General features: G+C 41.2%; 1 long non-coding RNA gene across 1 annotated transcript; it reads right to left on the reverse strand.

The window, feature by feature from the left end:
• Positions 1-20,140: 20,140 nt before the first annotated feature.
• On the reverse strand, positions 20,141-21,180 carry LOC147666333 (uncharacterized). Its single transcript, XR_015304839.1, has 4 exons — positions 21,098-21,180; positions 20,602-20,688; positions 20,437-20,517; positions 20,141-20,213 (listed from the first exon to the last, which is right to left on the reverse strand). It is a non-coding gene; the product is annotated as an uncharacterized LOC147666333 (long non-coding RNA).
• Between the last annotated feature and the right edge of the window lie 745 nt (positions 21,181-21,925).

Raw genomic sequence — 21,925 nt, forward strand, 5'->3', positions numbered from 1 at the left:
GGAACATAAGTTCATTTTATCTCGGAGACAGACGTGGGTGGTGCCTGTCTTCCGCATGTGCGTGTTCTCGCCGATCAGGTCTGTGTGGTTAATGTTGTGCAAGCCACTCATATTATGTGTACCTGCGTGGGTGTTCTGTGAGGCTGGTTTTATTTTACCACTTCAAAGCACGGGCCGTTTCCACCATTAGGCCAGACTAGGCGGTCGCCTAGGGCGGCAGAAGGGAGAGGGCGACAAAAACAAGAGTTTGGGAATTCTGCACATTTGCACTCGCTCACTGTGACAGTATCAAAGCGGTGCCAGGACTCTGCGTCCCAAACCTCGGCTCCCAGACGGGGACAGGAAATCTGCAGCTGTGGCGCACAACATGCCCTTGAGAGGCACTGGGTGCTGAGGGCAGACCTGGACACAGGAAATTGGGTGGGCCGGGCATACTGGAGGGCCACCCTGTGCAGGAGGAGACAGGCGGTGGCGCTCTGTGCTCAGCTTGAGACCCCAGGCCCACAGCCCCGCCCCAACCTCTGGGCCGCCATGGCGGAGGCACCGCTGTGCCACACCTGGGTGCTTCTGGTGCTGGCCGTGTCCTGCGTGTCCATCAGCCTGGCGTCCAACAACGAATGCTACAACACCTTTGATTAAAACGGCTGGAATGCCAGGGTGAGGTATAGTGCCTGAGACTCAACTTTTGGCCTGGGAGCCTTTCACAGGATTGGAAATGAAAGCCTGTGTCAGACTCGTCAAGGGCCTTGAGTGCACAATTCCAGGAAGCAGCATTGGCTGGGCTGATGAGAGTTGTACACACCATGCCGACATCACTCCCACCCCGTACCTGCGCATGGCATATTAAAGGCACACAGTCAACCTTTCTTCTCTTGCTGTGTGTACTCGACCTTCCGATCCAGACTGGAAGGAACAGCTAGAAAATATGCTCATATACCACAGGAAGAAAAAAATTCGGTCTGCTTTTGTCATTCACTCCATGTTGGAGTGAGAGTATGTCCAATTTGAGGGGATGTATTAGTTTCCTTTTCAAATGATAATCCACAACCCAAAATAAGTGACTTCCAAACCCAAGGAGTGGGTTTATTCCATGAATCTTGATAAATCCAAGGATAGATCTATTTCAAAGTAGCGAGGGCAGTGTATCACGCCCAAGTGAATCCAGTACAAACACGCGATGCCGGCATTGGACATACTCTCACTCCAACATGGAGTGAATGACAAAAGCAGACCGAATTCGTATCTTGTGATTGACTGGATTCATTAGTATACATATTGGGAATATCCTTTCTTCCCATTTCAATTGGATGCAACAAGATAATCTGTGGACTTTAGTCACTAGAAGAAAAATTACTACAAGCCTTGAAAAAGCCCTGTGGGCGAAACGCGCGTCGGCTGTTTTCTTCCTGTGGTATATGAGAATAAACAAACTTCGATTCAAGGAGACCTGTTTGGACTATTCTATCATTACCTCCTGAGACTATATTTTTCTTTCTTGGACTGAATCACATAGGGCACTGAGATTACCAAGACTGTGTCAAATAACACGGACACTACCGCTTTCAGAAATAATGAGAAGGGTGTGCTGAGATATTCTTTTTTTTGTATGTATGACCCAAGTTCTTTTTGATCTTGGGAGCAAACGACACCTTGGTGGGTAGGTGTCATATATCTTCAGCACCCTCGCCGCAGTTGCAATTGCTTAATGACCTACTATCACCATTATATTTGGCGTAACAATCTAAGATGTGCGGCTCAATCTAAGCAAAACCCATTCAATATTGTTGCAACTTAAATAAAAGTTATTGTAAGTTATAATGGCAATAGCATAAACTTTTGTAAATAACTTTTGTGAAGATTATGTTCAGTGTATTTTATTGTGACTGAAATCCAATAACAGAAGTGAAATATTAACATTTTTTTGTGACATTTGTAATAAAGCTTGAAACATTGAGAGAACATATTTGAACCAGTTGTTGTTGAATGGTTGCACAGATGCTGTGGTGGCGCTGGGTGATGCTGTGGTGGCGCTGAGTGATGCTGTGGTGGCGACGAATGATGCTGTGGTGTCGACGAGTGATGCTGTGGTGTCGACGAGTGATGCTGTGGTGGCGACGAGTGATGCTGCGGTGGCGACGAGTGATGCTGTGGTGACGAGTGATACTGTGGTAGCGACGAGTGATGCTGTGGTAGTGCATAGTGATGTTGTGGTGCCCCTGAGTGATGCTGTGGTGGTGCTGAGTGATGCTGTGGTGATGCGATAGACACATAAATTAAAATATTGTCATTTACAATGCCAATAGCTCTAAGTTTGGCAAAGGCGAGACAGTTGCATTGTAAATGCTTGTTATATCGTATGAAATGTTCTTATCTCTTTGTATGATTTTTAACTAAATCGAATAAAGATATTTTGACTGACTGGATACTAACTATTATGGCTCACGCATTGCTGTAATATCTCTTATCCCTTATGTTTCATGAGTTGCGCTTCAGCCATTGACCACTTGATGTTGTCTTTTACTTGATAGCAAACTACAGTATCTTTTCAGATTTTTTACATAATTCCACAAGATTTTAAATCCAGTTCCCTTAGGGGATACTAAATATTATGGATCACCCATTGCTGTGATATCTGGTATCCCCTATGTTTCATGGCTTACCCTTTAGCCATTGATCACTTGAAGTTGCCTTTTGTTTGACAGCAGACTACAGTAACCTTTCACATTTTTTACATCATTCCACCAGATTTTCCAACCGGTTCCCCTAACCCCTCCCATGCTCATGACGAGCTGAGCTCGTCATGAGCCACGGTTGCCGTGTGCTCATGACGAGCTGAGCTCGTCATAACTGCTCCAATGCTCGCACGTGGGGCTAATTTCCCCGCTGTGTTGAGCGTTCCATTAAAACGGGTGTGGCCGTGACAAGCTGAGCTCGTCATGAGCACACAGCCACCATGGCTCATGACGAGCTGAGCTCGCCAAGAGCACCGGGGCGCTGTGCGAGCCTCCCCCGCCCCCCAGAACTGCAGGGGAATTACCCCCACGGCCAAGGGGTTAAGGGATACAAAATATAATGGCCTATACCAGCTATAATATGTGGTATCCCCCGTGTTTCTTGGGTGAGAACTTTACAGGATTCAATTAGACATGGTCTTAAGTTGGTTGGGTGAGCACAGTGCTTCTATGCCAAATAGCGACCTTCCTTTCGCTTACCAACATCTTTTACTATGGGAATACCAAATATTATGGCTCACACACTGCTGTGAGATCATGTATCTCCTTCGTTTTATGGGTTAGCCTTTAGCCATTGACCAATTGAAGTTGTCTTTCGTTTGATAGCAGATTACAATATCTTTTCACATTTCTTACATCATTCCACAAGATTGTATGTCCAGTTCCCTTCGGGGACACCATATATAGTGGTCTGTACCGGCTATAATATTTGGTATCCCCTATGTTTCTTGGGTTGAAACTTAACAGTATTAAATTTAACATAGTCTTATGTTGGATGGATGAGCACAGTATTCCCATGGCAAATAGTGTGCTTCCCTTTGCTTTCCAACATCGCTTACAATGGGGATACCGAATATTATGGTTCACGCATTGCTGTAATATCTTGTATCCCCTACATTTCATGGGTTACCCTATAGCCATTGACCACTTGAAGTTGTGTTTTACTTGATAGCAGACTACAGTATTTTTTCAATTTTTTTACATCATTCCTCAAGATTTCATATCTAGTTCCCATTGGGGATCCCATATATAATGGCCTATACCGGCTATAATATTTGGTATCCCCTGTGTTTCCTGGGTTAGAACTTACCAGCATTCAATTTGACATGATCTTATGTTGGATGGATGAGCACAGCATTTCTATGGCAAATAGTACCCTTACCTTTGCTTTCCAACATCGTTTACAATGGGGATACCATATATTATGGCTCACGCATTGCTTTAATATGTGGTATCCCCACCGTTTCATGAGCTCCCCTGTAGCCATTGACCATTTGAAGTTGTTTTTTATTAGATAGAAGACTACAGTATCTGTTGACATTTTTTACATTATTCCACAAGATTGTACGTCCGGTTCTCTTAGGGGATACCATACATAATGACCTTACCAGCTATAATATCTGGTATTCCTTGTCTTTCTTGGATTAGAATTTACCAGGACTCGATTTGGCATGGTCTTATGTTAGATGGGTGAGCATAGTATTTCTATGCGAACTAGCACCCTTACCTTTGCTTTCCAACATCATTTATAATGGGGATACCAAATATTATGACTCACACATTGCTGTAATATGTGGTATCCCCTACGTTTTATGGGTTCCCCTTTAGCCATTGGCCATTTGAAGTTGTGTTTTACTTGATAGCAGACTACAGTAGCTTTTCAATTTTTTTTACATCATTCCTCAAGATTTTACATCTAGTTCCCATTGGGGATCCCATATATAATGGCCTATACCGGCTATAATATTTGGTATCCCCTGTGTTTCTGGGGTTAGAACTTACGAGTATTCAATTTGACATGATCTTATATTGGATGGATGAGCACAGCATTTCTCTGGCAAATAGTACCCTTACTTTTGCTTTCCAACATCGTTTATGTAGTAAGTAGGTCCACGAGAAGTACAGTTTCAAGTTGGGTTTATTGAGGATTAAGAACAGCTTAACATCCACAGCAGGGAACAGCTAGCATAACAAACTTCTCCCTTCAGAAACTCCTATCTTCCTTATCACATTCTAACATGACCTCACAGGTTCTAAGAACCACAGACATGACATAAGCATAGAATACCACACACCTCCCCCCTTAAACAAAAAAAAAACAAAAGAACAAAGGAACACCCACAATAAAAAAACAAAAAAAACACTAAAAACGAACAAAATCCTTGAATTTCAAAGGAACAAGTTTCACACGAGAACTAGAACGTGAAGTACTTGAATCATGAAAACAATTAGTGGAAACATCAGTAGAAGCACTGTCATGAAGGGGAAAACTAGAAGGATCATCATTGGAGATGCTTTCATGAACAGAATTATCAGAAGGGCTAACATTGGTGGCAATGTCATGACAGGAAGCTTCAGTCAGAGGAGAAAGATTATCAAAACCTTCATGAGTACCAGAAAAGCCAGAAACATCATTCGCAACATGTGGATGCCCAGGAAGCTCCAGATTGGAATGTTGGAGGGTAGACTGAGAAGAATCAGATTTGCATAGGGAAATACGACGAAAATTCCAAATTTGACCACCCTCAACTCTCACAGCTTTGCTAAAAACCTCAGTCACAACAACAGGATTAGAAAATCTAGAAACACCTTTGCGAACAAAACCACCAAATTTCACACGCACAAAATCACCAACACGTAACTTAGGAGAGTTGGTTTTCAGGGGAAAATTCTGAGAAATTTTCGCTTGGTATTTGCTAACACGATCCCTAACACCTTTAAGGTCCAGGTCTAAGTAATCACTATCCTTGGCCTTCAACCACCAAGGCATGAGCTTGGAGCCAGGTTTCCTACAACGCAACATCTCAAAAGGAGATAACCCAGTCACAGTGTTAGGGGACATGCGGTAAGTGAAAAGGGTAGCTTGCAAAGCTTCTCTCCATTTCATACCACTGCGTAAAGCCAACTGACAAGACTCCTTAATGACTCTGTTAAAACGTTCAACTTGACCGTTTGCTTGAGGAAAATAATTGGAAACTCTCTTGTGAGTAATACCACAGCTGGAAAGAAAAGAAGTAAAAGCAACGCTGACAAACTGAGGACCATTATCGGAAATAATTTCTTCAGGCAAACCTTCTCTGCAGAAAACCTCATTCAATAATTCGATAATGACATCTGAATTGACTTTCTCAACAATCTTCAATTCAGGCCACTTAGAAAAGTAGTCGACCAAAACAATAGCAAACATATCTTTTCCAGACTGATAATTAAAAGGACCAATAATGTCAATACCTAACTTACGCCAAAGACTTCGGGCAAATTCAATGGCGGAAAACCCACCAGCAGAAACAGGCTTAACAGTTTTATCGCTCAACGAACAAGGTGAACAGTTCCTAACCCACCTGTCAATCATAGCATCCATACTAGGCCACCAGTAAAATTCCCTAATCCTTCTTTTCGTAGTGGACATCCCCATATGCCCTTCATGAGCAAAATTGCAACTGGACTCACGGATATCCCTGGGAGGGACAGTTTTATCAGATCTAAACACCATGCCAAGGTTTTCCATCAACTCATTCCTAACTTTAAAGAAAGAGGCCAAATCACCACATAACTTCCTCTCTTCAGGCCAACCATCCCGTAAAAAGGCTCTCACCTTTAACAGTACATCATCAAGATGCATAGCTTATGCCCATAAGGCTTCAGAAATCAAATTGGAACGATCATTACCAGAAATAATGTTGACGTCACAAAGAGAAAAAGCAACATCACATTCCTCCTGGTGCGCAACATTAGAACTATCACAAACAGGAAATCGTGACATGAAATCTGCATGAACATTTAGACGTCCAGGAACATAAACAACTTCACAACGATACTCTTGCAATTTTGCAGCAAGTCTCGCTAAGCGAGCAGTAAGAATCCTACCCCCTCCTGCTGATAGCATACTGACAAGGGGTTTATGATCTGTCCTCAAAGAAAATTTAGTGCCCCAAAGAAATTGGCGGAAATGCTGGACCGCCCAAGTGCAGGCAAGTAACTCCTTCTCTATCGTGGAGTAATTAAACTCAGCACCACACAGAGTCCTAGAGGCATAAGAGACAACATATTCTCCAAATGTATCTTTTTGCATCAAAACTGCACCAAGGCCAACATTACTAGCGTCCACACACACAATAGACTCTTTGGTAACAGAAAATGGTTTTAGGAAAGGAGCCTCAACAATTTTACTTTTGAGAGTGTCAAAAGAAACTTGTTGATCGTTACTCCAAACAAATTTTGCCTGTTTTTTAAGTAAAGAACGCAAAGGATGAACAATCGTTGAATAATTCTGAACAAATTTCCCATAAAATTCAGTGAGACCAAGAAAGGATAATAACTGCTCTTTGGAAGTGGGGACAGGAGCGGAGGTGATACTCTTGACGTGGTTGATTTTGGGTTTGATACCATCACTAGAAATTTCATGACCCAAATACTCAACTTTAGATTGTCGAAATTTACATTTTGAGAACTTCAAAGTGAGACCTTTCTCTTGCACACTGCTTAAAACAGAATGAAGATTACAATCATGCTCATGAAAATCTTTGCCAAAAATTAAGATATCATCTTGAAATGCTATTGCACCACAACAATTCTCTAACAACTCCTTCATCAAGCGTTGGAAAACAGAGGCGGCACTAGCCAACCCAAAAGGCATTCTCAAATATTGAAACATACCTTCTGGGGTAACGAATGCAGTCAATTTTTTAGAATCTTCATGCAATTCCACCTGGTGGTATGCGCTGGCCAAATCAATTGTGGAAAATACGGTATAGAGACAAAATATCGACTCCAAAATATCGACTGGACATAATATCGAGTTTTAAATATAGACTGGACAAAATATCGACTGGACATAATATCGACTACAAAAATATCGTTTTTAAGGTAAGTGAAGTAATATCGACTGTATAAAATATAGATAGCAAAAATATCGATTTTTTAATAATATATAATATTTTATAGTGTATTTTTATGTAATAATATGTGTGAATAGTGTGTATTAATGTTATAAAATATTTTATTACATGAATTTTGTTTTTATAATAATAGCGTAATGTAATTCTGTAGCGGGTTGTGGGTTTATAGGGGAATAGGGTGGGAAGTAATTTAATAATAATTAATTAATTAATATATGTTTGTTAATATTTTTAATTAATAATTAATTGATAATTAATTAATATTAATTAGTTAATTAATTAATATAATTTTGAATATATTTTGTATTAGTAAATAATTGTTAATTAATTAATTGTAATTAGTTAATTACATTAATTAGAGTACATTTTTAATATATATAATTTTGTGTTATTTTTAAGTAATTAATTTTGAAAAAATAATATTAATTATTAAAATAATTACAGCTAATGTTCTAATATATTTACTTTATTGTTATTGTTAATTAATAATTAATTGGTAATTAAATAATATTGATACATTTTGGGTAAAGGAGCATTTTTAGGGTTCAGGGTCAGTTTTCAGTTCATGGGTAAAGGGGTATTTTTAGGGTTCAGGGTCAGTTTTCAGTTCATGGGTAAAGGGGTATTTTTAGGGTTCAGGGTCAGTTTTCAGTTCATGGGTAAAGGGGTATTTTTAGGGTTCAGGGTCAGTTTTCAGTTCATGGGTAAAGGGGTATTTTTAGGGTTCAGGGTCAGTTTTCAGTTTTTGGGTAAAGGGGCATTTTTAGGGTTCAGGGTCAGTTTTCAGTTTTTGGGTAAAGGGGTATTTTTAGGGTTCAGGGTCAGTTTTGGGTTTTTGGGTAAAGGGGTATTTTTAGGGTTCAGGGTCAGTTTTGGGTTTTTGGGTAAAGGGGTATTTTTAGGGTTCAGGGTCAACAAATAAGATTTAAAAAAATTATTTTTATTATTTTCATTTATTATTTAATTATTATAATTTAATTTAAGTCGTTTTAAGTATATTTTAGTAATTAAAATTTAATATTAATTTAATTTAACACTGTTTTTAATAAAGTCGATATTTTTTACATCTATATTTTTGTTAACGATATTTTGTACTCGATATTTTTGTACTTACCTGTTTGTAGATACAAACTCGATATTTTGACTGTCGATATTTTGTCCACGATATTTTGGCAAGTCGATATTTTGTCCCTCGATATTATTTCAGTGATCCTGTCTAACAGAGACAGCATCCTCATTCAGGATTATCTTGTGTTTAAAATTAGAATATTTTCCGAGAGTATCTTTAAACACATCAGGAAAATTCACCTTGAGATTGTTAACAAACGCAGAATTCTCAGCAATTTTACAAGAATTAATTTCAGACAAAGAATGTACATTCAAGTCTGTGAAACAGACAGGAGGATTGGAATTGGGATCAAGAGTAATCCCCAAATCACGTTGATGTGGCCACCCCAGGATAGCTACTCCTTTAGTAGCCACATACACCTTTCCCCTGGTGACTCTATCCTTGACTTGGATCGCTGCCCAAAAGAAGCCCTCAAGGTTTATCTTTTTCCCAGTGTAACCTCCAGGTTGAATATCAGGAATTAACAGTTCCCTGTCTTTCCACAAATCATTGAACAAATTCAAACCAATGATAGTATACCATGAACAGGAATCTATCATTAATTCAATTGAAAGGTTGTCAATTAAAATAGGCCAAGAGGGAAATTGTTTATGTTCAATCTCATCAACAGACAGTATACAATTAAAACTATTGAGAACTTCTTCTTCTTCTTGTGAAATGTAGTTAACTGTTTGAAGAGAACGACAAACATTACCAAAATGTCCTTTTCTCTTGCATTTTACACAAACTCTATCCCAAGCAGGACATCCTCTGTAATTGCCAAGATGGTTAGGACTTCCACACCGATAACATGAAATATTTCTTTTGGGATAAAATTTGTTATCAGGAAGGTTCTTATTATCTACAAACTTCTTATCATTGTCTTTTTTGAAAACACCTTTAGAATTAGAGGACATTTGGTTTTTAATTAAAGAAACTTCAGTTTCAATAATCTGAGGTTTAGATGCAGATGTAGTACCTCGGATCTCAGATACAAATAATTCAGACTGCTCAATTCCCTTGGCAATATTAATTACTGCACTAAGGGAAGATTCAGTACCTAACCAAAGTCTCTCTTGGATTTTTTTGCTCTTAGTGCGCATCATAATCTGGTCTCTGAGAACTTGTTCATAAGAAATTGTTTCAAAAGCGCAATAAGAAGCTAATTAACGTAAAGCGGAAACATAATCCTCAATGGATTCATCTTGTTTCTGTACACGAGAATAAAACTTGAACCTCTCCATGACTGTGTTGATTTTCCTACCGAAACGAATTTTCATCTGTCTGGTAGCTTTTTCAAAAACATCAATATCTCCAGCGTTGTCAATGGGAGGAAGATTGTCAAATTCTTTAATACCAGCGCCCCCTAAACAATGTCTTAAAAGGGCTAATTTACGTTTGGCAGAACAACCATCTTTTTCAAGAACATCAACGTAAGCCAAAAACATAGGAAACCACAAATCCCATTCAATGTTAGGATCTCCAGCAGACTGCAAAAAATGAGGAGGAGCAGCAATATTTGACATTTTACAAAGAGAAGGTGAAGTCTTTCACGTAATTTAAGTCTTGTATTGAAGTAATGGAGAGAGAAATACCTTGTGATAAATGACAGGTGAAACGCCAGTGAAATAATGATGAAAATCGGCTTCATACGCGAAGAAAACTACGAGTGAAAAAAAATCAAAGATGGAGGCAGGCAAATGACGTCACCGTGTCAGACAAGGTGAAGGGTGATTCCCATAATGCCTTGCGATTACACAGAATGCTTCGCGAAGTCCCACGAAGGCAGGAGACACGTCGGTGAGACGCGCGAGGAGAGAACACAGGGATCTGTTCAAACAGCGCGCTCACCAACGGCAATGAAGAAGATTCAAAACAAGGTAAATAAAAAAAAAATTACCGATCCGATGAAAGTCGCAGATCAGATCTTGGTGAAGATAGTATGAATGTCGCCGATGAGATGATCTTGATGAAGGTAGTAACAGAACTAGAGTAAACTCCAGTTGAAGTAAAAGTTAAACACGAAGTGAACGTTGTTCTTAAAATCCTTATAATCAGGGACTCCCGATCATCGCCAAGAAATGTGTAGTAAGTAGGTCCACGAGAAGTACAGTTTCAAGTTGGGTTTATTCAGGATTAATAACAGCTTAACATCCACAGCAGGGAACAGCTAGCATAACGAACTTCTCCCTTCAGAAACTCCTATCTTCCTTAACACATTCTAACATGACCTCACAGGTTCTAAGAACCACAGACATGACATAAGCATAGAATACCACAGTTTACAATGGGGATACCAAATATTATGGTTCACCCATTGCTTTAATATGTGGTATCCCCACCGTTTCATGAGTTCCCCTGTAGCCATTGACCATTTGAAGTTGTTTTTTATTAGATAGAAGACTACAGTATCTTTTGACATTTTTTACATTATTCCACAAGATTGTACGTTCGGTTCTCTTAGGGGATACCATATATAATGACCTATACCGGCTATAATATCTGGTATCCCTTGTCTTTCTTGGATTCGAATTTAACAGGACTCGATTTGGCATGGTCTTATGTTAGATGGGTGAGCATAGTATTTCTATGCCAAATAGCACCCTTACTTTTGCTTTCCAACATCATTTGCAATGGGGATACCAAATATTATGACTCACGCATTGCTGTAATATGTGGTATCCTCTACGTTTCATGGGTTCCCCTTTAACCATTGACCATTTGAAGTTGACTTTTAGTTGATAGCAGACAACAGTATCTTTTCACATTTTGTATATTATCCCACACGATTGTACATCCGGTTCACCTAGGGGATCCCATATATAATGACTATATAGGCTATAATATTTGGTATGCCCTGTGTTTCTTGTGTTGGAACTTACCAGAATTCGATTTGGCATGGTCTTGTGTTAGATGGGTGAGCAAAGTATTTCTATGCCAAATAAGACCCTTCCTTTTGCTTTCCAACATTGTTTACTATGGGGATACTATCTATTATGGCTAACACATTGCTGTAATATCTCTTATCCCTTAGGTTTCATGAGTTGCGCTTCAGCCATTGAAGTTATCTTTTACTTGATAGAAAACTACTGTATCTTTTCAGATTTTTTACATCATTCAACAAGATTTTACATCCAGTTCCCTTAGGGGATACTACATATTATGGCTCACCCAATGCTGTGATATCTGGTATCCCCTATGTTTCATGGGTTACCCTTTAGCCATTGACCACTTGAAGTTGCCTTTTGTTTGATAGCAGACTAAAGTAACCGTTCACATTTTTTACATCAATCCACCAGATTTTCCATCCAGTTCCCTTAAGGGATACCAAATATAATGGCCTATACCAGCTATAATATGTGGTATCCCCTTTGTTTCTTGGGTGAGAACTTACCAGGATTTAATTAGACATGGTCTTAAGTTGGATGGGTGAGCATAGTACTTCTATGCCAAATAGCGACCTTCCTTTCGCTTACCAACATCGTTTACTATTGGAATACCAAATATTATGGCTCCCGCACTGCTGTCATATTGTGTATCTCCTTCGTTTTATGGGTTAGCCTTTAGCCATTGACCACTTGAAGTTGTCTTTCATTTGATAACAGATTACAATATCTTTTCACATTTCTTACCTCATTCCACAAGATTGTATGTCCAGGGGATGCCATATATAGTAGTCTATACCTGCTATAATATTTGGTATCCTCTGTGTTTCTTGGGTTAAAACTTACCAGTGTTCAATTTAACATAGTCTAATGTTGGATGGATGAGCACAGTATTCCCATGGCAAAAAGTACGCTTCCCTTTGCTTTCCAACATGGATTACAATGGGGATACCAAATATTATGGCTCACGCATTGCTGTAATATCTTGTATCCCTACGTTTCATGGGTTACCCTGTAGCCATTGACCACTGGAAGTTGCATTTTACTTGATAGCAGACTACAGTAACTTATACATTTTTTTACATCATTCCTCAAGATTTTACATCTATTTCCCATTGGGGATACCATATATAATGGCCTACACGGGCTATAATATCTGGTGTCCCCTGTGTTTCTGGGGTTACACATTGCTGTGATGTATTGTACCCATACGTTTCATTGGTTACCCTTTATCCGTTGACCACTTGAAGTTGCCTTTAATTTGAAAGCAGACTACTGTAACTTTTCACATTTTTTACATCATTCAATGAGATTTTACGTCTGGTTCCTTTAAGGGATACCAAATATAGTGGCCTAAACTGTCTATAATATCTGGTATACCCAGGGGTTTCTTGGTTTAGAATTTACCAGGATTCAATTACACTTGGTCTTATGTTTGATGGGTGAGCACAGTATTTCTATGCTGATTATAACCCTTCCTTTTGCTTTCCAACATCATTTACTATGAGAATACCAAATATTACGGCTCATGCATTGTTGTAATATCTTGTCTCCCCTACGTTTTATGGGGTACCCTTTAGCCATTGGTCACCTACAGTATCTTTTCAATTTTTGTCATCATTCCACAAGATTGTGCGTCTGGTTCCCTTAGGGGATGCCATATATAATGGCCCATACCGCCTATAATATTTGGTATTCACAGTTTTTCTTGGGTTAGAAATTACCAGGATTCAATTTGACATAGTCTTATGTTGGTTTAGTCATCACAGTACTTCTGTGCCAAATAGTATCCTTCCTTTTGCTTTCCAACATCGTTTACTATGGGGATACCAAATATTATGGCTCTCGCATTGATGTAATATCTCGTATCCCCCACATTTCATGGGTTTACCCTTTAGCCATTGGCCTCTTGAAGTTGTCTTTAGTTTGATAGCAGACTACAGTAACTTTTCACATTTTTCACATCATTCCACAAGATTGTACGTCCGGTTCCCTTTGGGGATAGTAAATATTATGGCTCATGCATTGCTGTAATATTTGTATCCCCTACGTTTCATGGGTTACCCTTCAGAGATTGGCCCCTTGAAGTCGCCTTTTACTTGATAGCAGACTACATTAACTTTTCAAATATTTTACATTATTCCACAATATTGTACGTCCGGTTCCGTTAGGGGATACCATATATTGTTGCCTATACCAGCTATAATATCTGGTATCCCTTGTGTTTCTGGGGTTAGAACTTACCAGTATTCAAATTGAGATGGGCTTGTGTTGGATGGGTGAGCACAGTGTTTCTTTGCTGAATATAACCCTTCCTTTTGCTTTCAATCATCGTTTAATATGGGGATACCAAATGTTATGGCTCACGCATTGCTGTAATATCTCGTATCTCCTACGTTCCATGGGTTACCCTTTAGCCATTGACCACTTGAAGTTACCTTCTACTTCGTAGCAGACTACAGAACCCTTTCAAACTTTTTCATCACTCCACAAGATTGTACCTGCAGTTCCCTTAGGGTATACCATATATAATGGCCTATACAAGCTATAATATTTGGTATCCCCTGTGTTTCTTGGGTAAGAACTTACCAGGATTCAATCTGACATAGTCTTATGTTGGATGGGTGAGAACAATACTTGTAAGCCAAATAGCTGCCTTTCTTTTGCTTTCCAATATCGTTTAATATGATACCAAATATTATTGCTCATACATTGCTGTAATATCTTGTATCCCCTACGTTGCATGGGTTACCCTTTAGCCATTGACCACTTGAAGTTGTCTTTCTATGTGATAGCAGACTACAGTATCTTTTCACATTTTTTACTTCATTCCACAAGATTGTACATCCGGTTCCCTTAGGGGATACTAAATATTATGGTTCACGCATTGCTATAATATCTTTTATCCTCTACTTTTTCTGGGTTACCCTTTAGCCATTGACCACTAGAAGTTGCCTTTTACTTGATAGCAGACTACATTAACTTTTCAAATGTTTTAGATTATTCCACAAGCTTCTATGTCCGGTTCCCTTAGGAGATACCATATGTAATGGCCCATACCGGCTATAATATCTCGTAGCCCTTGTGTTTCTGGGGTTAGAACTTACCAGGATTAAATTTGACATAGTCTTACAAGAGCTTGGGTGTACTTGTGTCCTTTGTTGCCCCTCTGCATTCTGTACCCCATGACTCTTGTGCCCTTGTGCCCTTGTGCCCTCTGCTGCCCCTTTTGTTATCTTGTACCCTGTGACTTTTGTGCCCTTGTGCCCTCTGCTGCCCCTTTTGCTTTCTTGTACCCGTGACTCTTGTGCCCTGTGTCCTCTGTTGCCCCTCTTTCCGTTCTGTACCCCGTGACTTTTATGCCCTGTGTCCTCTGTTGCCCCTCTTTCCGTTCAGTACCCCATTGGCCGCCCCGCTCCCACCTCCCAGCTGCTCCTCCCTCCCTCTGCCCCTCATATGGAGGCCGCGCAGTGATTGAGAGAGCGGCCTCTGTCCCTGTCTTCAGGCAGGTCGCTCCCCTCACCGCCATGCAGCCCCCTGGGTGTCCGGTGACTCGCAGCCATTGCCGCCCATGAGAGCCTGCCTTCCTCCTACAGTAACCTTTCAAATTTTTTTATCATTTCACTAGATTGTAAGTCCTGTTACCTTAGGGGATACCATATATAATGGCTTATACCATCTATAATGCTTGGTATCCATTGTGTTTCTTGGGTTAGAACTTACCAGGATTCAATTTGACAGTCTTATGTTGGATGGGTGAGCACAGTACTTCTGTGCCATATAGCGGCGTTCCCTTTGCTTTAAAATATTGTTTACTATCAGGATACCAAATAGTATGGCTCAGGCATTGCTGTAATGTCTCGTATCCCCTATGTTACATGGGTTACCCTTTAGCCATTGGCCACTTGAAGTTGCCATTTATTATATAGCAAGCTACAATATCTTTTCACATTTGTTACATCATTCCACAAGATTTTACATCCGGTTGCCTTAGGCGATACCAAATATAATGTCCTCTACCGCCTATAATATTTGGTATATTTAATTTGACATGGTCTAATGTTGAATGGGTGAGCACACTATTGTTCTGCCAACTGACACCCTTCCTTGAGTTTTCCAACACTTTTTACTATGGGAATACTATATATCATGGCTCACGCATAGCTGTAATATCTTTTGTCCCCCACTTTTCAAGGGTTACCGTTTAAACATCGACTTACTGGAGTTGCCTTTCAATTGAAACCAGATCGCAGTTTCTTTTCGCAGTTTGGATTGCATTCCACAATCTTTTACATCCAGTTCCTCTGGGGGATATCAAATATAGTGGCCTTACGAACTATACTTTGTGGTATCCCCTAGGTTTCTAATGTTACAACTTACCAGTATTCAATTGGACATGGTCTGAAGTTGGCTTTATAAGCACAGTATTTTTCTGCCAACTGGAACCCTTCCTCGAGTTTTCCAACATCTCTTATTAAGGGGATACCAAATATAATGGTTTACGCAAGGCTGTTATATTACGCATCCCCAACTTTTCATGGGTTATCTTTTAGCTATTGACAGACAAGTTACTTATTCTTTGGAAACACCTTATCTGGTAGAGAAAGGATCCAGCTGCAGATTCCTTAACCTTGGACTTCCAGGCATCAGGCTGGATCCGGACGATTTTCTTAACAGTACTCCTGCTCGTCAGTAGGTGGCATCTGTAAACTCTGTGTGACGTTGTCAGCATTGTGTTCGTCATCACATATCTGTCGTAAATCTAACAGCCACTCTGATGCGCTGACGTCACTACTTTTCACAACTTTCCACGCCAGAAGCACGAAGCCATGAAGTGACTGACCATGGTGTTTTTAAAAAGAAGCAAAGGCCCTGAAGGGGATAAGCCCTGACAGTAAAAACAGTTCCGCAGAGGGGGGAAGATGGGTGGATCGGTAAGGAATCTGTAGCTAGATCATGTCTCTACCAGATAAGGTGTTACCAAAGGTAAGTAACTTTTCCATCTGATAGAGACATCTAGCCGCAGATTCTTTACCTTTAAACATATACCAAAAAAAGACCTTCCCCAGAGGAGGGACTGTGGATAGGTTTTATACAAGTAAATCCTACAAGACAGAGTACCCAAACAAGCTTTCTCTGTGAACCTCAGAATCTAGGTAGTACTGTCAGGCAAACGTTTGCAGAAACGTCCCCATGGCAGCTTGACAGATATCATCGATTGGAACCCCGCTCTGAAGCTCTGTGGTGGCTGCCTTTGCGGTGGTGTAATGAGCTCTAAGGTCCTCAGGAGGTTACTTCTTAGCCAAGGTGTAAAAGATTTGTATACAGAGGATGACCCAACAGGAGATGGTCCTCTTTTGAACTGCATGCCCCTTCTTTGCCCCACGTATCCTAGAAAGAGTTGGTCTTATTCCCACAATTTTTTAGTGCGATCGAGATACAATGATAATGCCCTTTTTGGGGACAGAAGTTGGAGACGCTCTTCTTCCTTGGAAGGATGCAGAGGTGAATAGAAAGTAGGCAGGGTAACTGACTGTCCAAGAAGAAAGGGAGTTACAACCTTGGGCAAAAAGGATGCCCTAGTTCTCAGTACTACTTTTTCAGGAAAAACTGTCCGGTAAGGAGGCTGTGATGACAGTGCTTGCAGTTAGCTCACCCTCGAGGCAAAGTTAATTGTCACCAAGAAAGCTGTAATTATGGTGAGCAACCATAGAGGACAATTGTGCATTGGCTCAACGGTGCACACATCAAGAATGAGAGAACTAAATTAAGGTCCCATTGTGGCATAATAAAAGGTTAACCCCTTCAAAAACCTCTGCAGCAGAAGGGACTTGAAAAGTGAAGGCTGATCTGGTAGCCGAAGAAAAGCTGAGAGGGCCAAAAGATAGCCTTTCAGAGTGCCCAAAGCAGGACCCTGCTGGACCAGGGAAAGTACAAAAAAATTGTATCTGCCAGAGAGAAAGACAAGGGGCCAATGTACCTTGTTATACAATATTTACAAAATGTGTTCAATTGGCAGGCATATACCAATTTCATGGAGGGAAGGCTGGCTGCCACCATAACCTCACAGACTTCGGAAGGGAGGTCAAAAGCTGTCAACTTTCGCTGCTCAGTCTCCACACAAGGAGGAGGAGAGTAGATAGGTTCTGGTAAAGTACCTTCCCCTTCTGTGACAGATCCTCCCGAAGGGACAGTCTGATCGGAGGATCAATTCTCATGTCTAGAACCTCGGGATACCAAACTTCCTGGGCCCAGTCAGAGCCACAATAATTACTTTTGATTGGTCATTCCTTATCTTCTTGAGCACTCTGGGCAGTAGTGGCATGGGCCGAAAGGCGTACAGGCGGCCTGAACTCCACTCACAGCGAAAAGCATTGCCGAGCGAGAACCACCTTAGAAATTTCAGCATGCAAAACTGCTGACAATGCGCGTTCTCTTCAGAGGTGAACAGATCTAACCAAGGCTCCCCACACTGCTGAAAGAGACCCTGTACCACATCCAGATGGCACTTTCAGCTGAGCTTGTTGACCCAAATGTTCAGAGAACCAGCCAGGTGCTGAACCACCAGGGAAATGCCCTGTTTTTCTAGCCAAGTCCAAAGACGCAGGGCCTCTTGACAAAGCATCCACGACCCCATGCTGCCCTGTTTGTTGCAGTACCACATGGCGGTAGTGTTGTCTGTGAACACTCATTTCAGCCTTCCCTTTATAGACCATAAAAAGGCTTTCAGTTTCAGAAGGATCGCCCGAATCTCCAACAGATTGATATGGAGCTTTGCTTCTGATGGTGACCAGAGTCCTCTGATCTCCACCTCTCCCAGATGGCCTTACCTTCCCAGAAGGGACATATCCATCACTACTGTAAGGCCTGGGTGGGGCCGGGAGAGGGGTCTGCCCTCAATCTAATCATGGTCTGTTAGTCACCTCTGCAGCTCTTTCACAGTGGCCTCCGAAATCTGAACCATGTCGGTGAGATTTCCTCAATGCTGCGCCCATTGGAACTTCAGGTCTTAATGCACAACCCGCATTTGCCACCTTGAATGGTTTACCAGCAGGATGCAGGAGGTTATGAGGCCCAACAGACTCAGAGTCATTCTCACGGAAAGGAATCCTCATGTTGGTAGGGGTCGATGATCTTTATGAAACAGGTACTGGAGGCAGGTAAGAGTGAGGGTGATAAGTGGAAGAGGTCAGGCAGCCCCTGGTCTTATTCGGGTGTAGGGGGAGCAACAATGATTAGATGGTATCATTGGGAGGAAAGAGAAGAGGGTGGGCACGTATTGTTGTGCAGGGGGGATGCAGGGGATAGGTTGTGTCTGAGTCTCAGGGTGTGCGGGGTGTTGGTACAAAACCAAGAGGGGGAGAGTAGTCCGCAGTCCTTCATGTAATGGTTGCATGCCAGCATGCTATGATGGGATAGTGGTAATCAGCTCTAGATGGGAGGGGGGCATGGTGTGAAGGGGTGCCCGCCTACGTGTCCAGATGGTAGCTGAGGGCATAGCAAGAAGTCTGGGGGTAGAGGGGCTGTGGAAGGTGGATGGAGAAAGGAAGTGTGGAAAACAGAAGTGATAGCAAGAGAAGAGGAAGAGAAGGGTGAGGGGAGGGGAGAGGCATTGTAGAGGACATAGGAAAGAGAGTTACTATAGGACAAGGTGGCATTTATGGCGGGGGAATGGGCGCTTCTTCTAGCTGTGGTTATCGAACTGACAGATGGAATTGGACTGGGTCGGGCTGCAGAGTCTTATTTCTGTGGCCTCTCTGAGAATGGGGACCCACGTCTGTGTATATACCTTCGTCTGGTCCTGAGGCCGTAAATAACACATTCGTATGAGGCCGTTTGGATCATCACCGCCATCCATTCCTCCTGGGAGGGAGGGTCAGGCGATCTCCATTTCCTTAAGATGCAGAGTTTAGCAGTGGACAGTGCTGTATGAAGATTGCAACGTTGCGGTCGTGTGACATCCGGGGTGGTCCTGATGTCATGCAGGAGTATAACTGGGGGGTTGGAGAGGTAGGCAGAGGGGTATCACCGCTCCCGGTGTGGTCCTTACAAAGGACTAAAAGGATTGGCCAGAGGGACACTCGCATGGTATATGGGGAGATCACTTTGCACAAATGGGCACCGCCAGCATTTGGAATGCGGTAGCAGCCGGCCCTGTTCAGTTTCACTGGGGTCCAGTACCTGTTGTGTAGAGTTGTAAAGAGACAACATTTTAATCTGTCTCCTTGAGTTCCCTTGTCTAGGTCTTCAACAATATCTGTCAATCTTCTGCTGCATCTGTGTGTTGTAGCTGTGCCTTAATAAATGATAGGATCAAGCTAAACCACTTGCCCTCTGCGCACTGTTGCGAATCCAAACTGGATGTTCAAAAATTAATCTAATGTACAGTTGTATGAAAACACATAAACAAAAAACTGTTCAGTCAATGCATGTTTTTTACTGTCATAAATTCATCAACACGTTATTTTACGTCATAATGTTCATTGTTCTAAATTAATACAATATTTTCATCAAGAACTCATATTTGATCTCACTAATTGCCCATGCCCAATGCATTTCGGGCCACACGGCCCTTCGTCAGGGGCTGTACCTGAAAAACATAAACAATACATACTTTCACTGCATTGAAAGACCTTCAACTACACAGTTTACAGTTCACTTCAGCAATCAACTCAGTATTATAATATCTAAAGAACGTGTTTGCCATAAAAGCATAGTGAAATGAATAAAGAACAACGTTTTAAATAAGTGAAAAACATATGTCCTATAATTTACATGGTGTTAATCAAAAATAGTCCAGAGCCTTAACTCACTTGTGTGGATTTAACAGTGGCAAAGAAACAATGTGCGGTCGAGGAAGTTTCAGGGCGTGAGAAGCTTGACGCATCGATGTGCTACAATATAAACAAACCGAAGATGACAAAAATATTCGGTGTGCATGTAGAATGGTTACGTGAAAGGCTGAGCATTGAACTCACTTGAAAAGAATATTGCACAACGGCAATGGGAAGCGGGTGCGCGTTCAAAATCCTTCCCCAAGGACACAATGTGGTTGAACCTTTGAGCTGAAGAGCAAACACAGATTCATTGGCAATGCGTTTGAATATGCGCGGGTAAAGAAACTGTCTTAAACAATGTGCACACGTATAATATTAACGAAGACACGGCATCTAAATCAACACATTGTACCCCATGATAATTAACACATTGTTTGTCTAAAAAGAGCACGCGTTTTAGAAGTGCCCGATCGGAAGTTTCACTGAGAAAACACAGTAGTTAAACCGAGCGAATACCGCCCGAACCAACCTTTGGTGTTAACAACAGTTCAGTGCCCAATTCAAAATCGTTCTTATCTTGCACAAAAGCTTAGCCGGTGGATCAACAGAATCGTCTGAAAGAATAATAGCGTGGCGCGATAAATGTAAGATCTAAAATAAACCACGTATTCTTTGTACAAACAACAATGTCTCGTACCTGTTACCAAGAAAAAGACGGCTACGAAGCAAACCGAATCCGCCCATCGTGTTCAAGCACCCGGTTCCAAACGCCCAAGGAATACATCAGCCATATAAATGACGCATGGATATCAACAAGATAAAAAACGGACTCGCTCACGAGAGGTGAAAGTTAGAACATAGTGTCGGCGCGGGCGCCATGATGAAATGTATAAACACAAATGTGCCAACAGCCATGTAAAGAAAAGCGTGCCATAATGGGAATATGTCAATGCAATGAGGACATTTAGACAATGTTATTCACTAACAGAAAATATATCATAAAATTTAAAGCAAAAGCAAACACCATTTTAAACAGGTCACAAAAATGTTGATGTAAGAAAACAATGCTCCAGCCCTTCTGCGTACATATGTCGTGCCTGAATCACAGGAAACATGCTAAATCTACTCGGTCATTGATCCCTTTGGGATCTTGAGTGTCTAGTCTTTTGATCCAAAATACCTCCCTCTGTAGCAAAGTCTTGGTCAAACTCTTTCCGGGTGTGGGGGTAACAACTTCAAGGATCTGGAATTTAACTTGAGCAATTGTATGTCTCTTAGTATCCCAGTGTACTGCCAGGCTGCTGTTTGTGTTTTTATTGCGAATCGTACTCTTGTGTTCAGAGATGCGAGTCTTGATCTTACGTTCTGTTTTCCCTACGTACAACAAACCGCAGGGACACTTAATCGCATAAATGACATTCATGGTGTTGCAATCTGCATTGATCCTGGTTGGAATAGTTTCTCCTGTGTGGGGATGCTTCACCATGTTGGTCACCATAACGTTACATTGAACACAATTCTGGCA

This window comes from Lissotriton vulgaris, unplaced genomic scaffold, assembly GCF_964263255.1.
Source record: "Lissotriton vulgaris unplaced genomic scaffold, aLisVul1.2 SCAFFOLD_4198, whole genome shotgun sequence".
NCBI classification, from domain to species: domain Eukaryota; kingdom Metazoa; phylum Chordata; class Amphibia; order Caudata; family Salamandridae; genus Lissotriton; species Lissotriton vulgaris.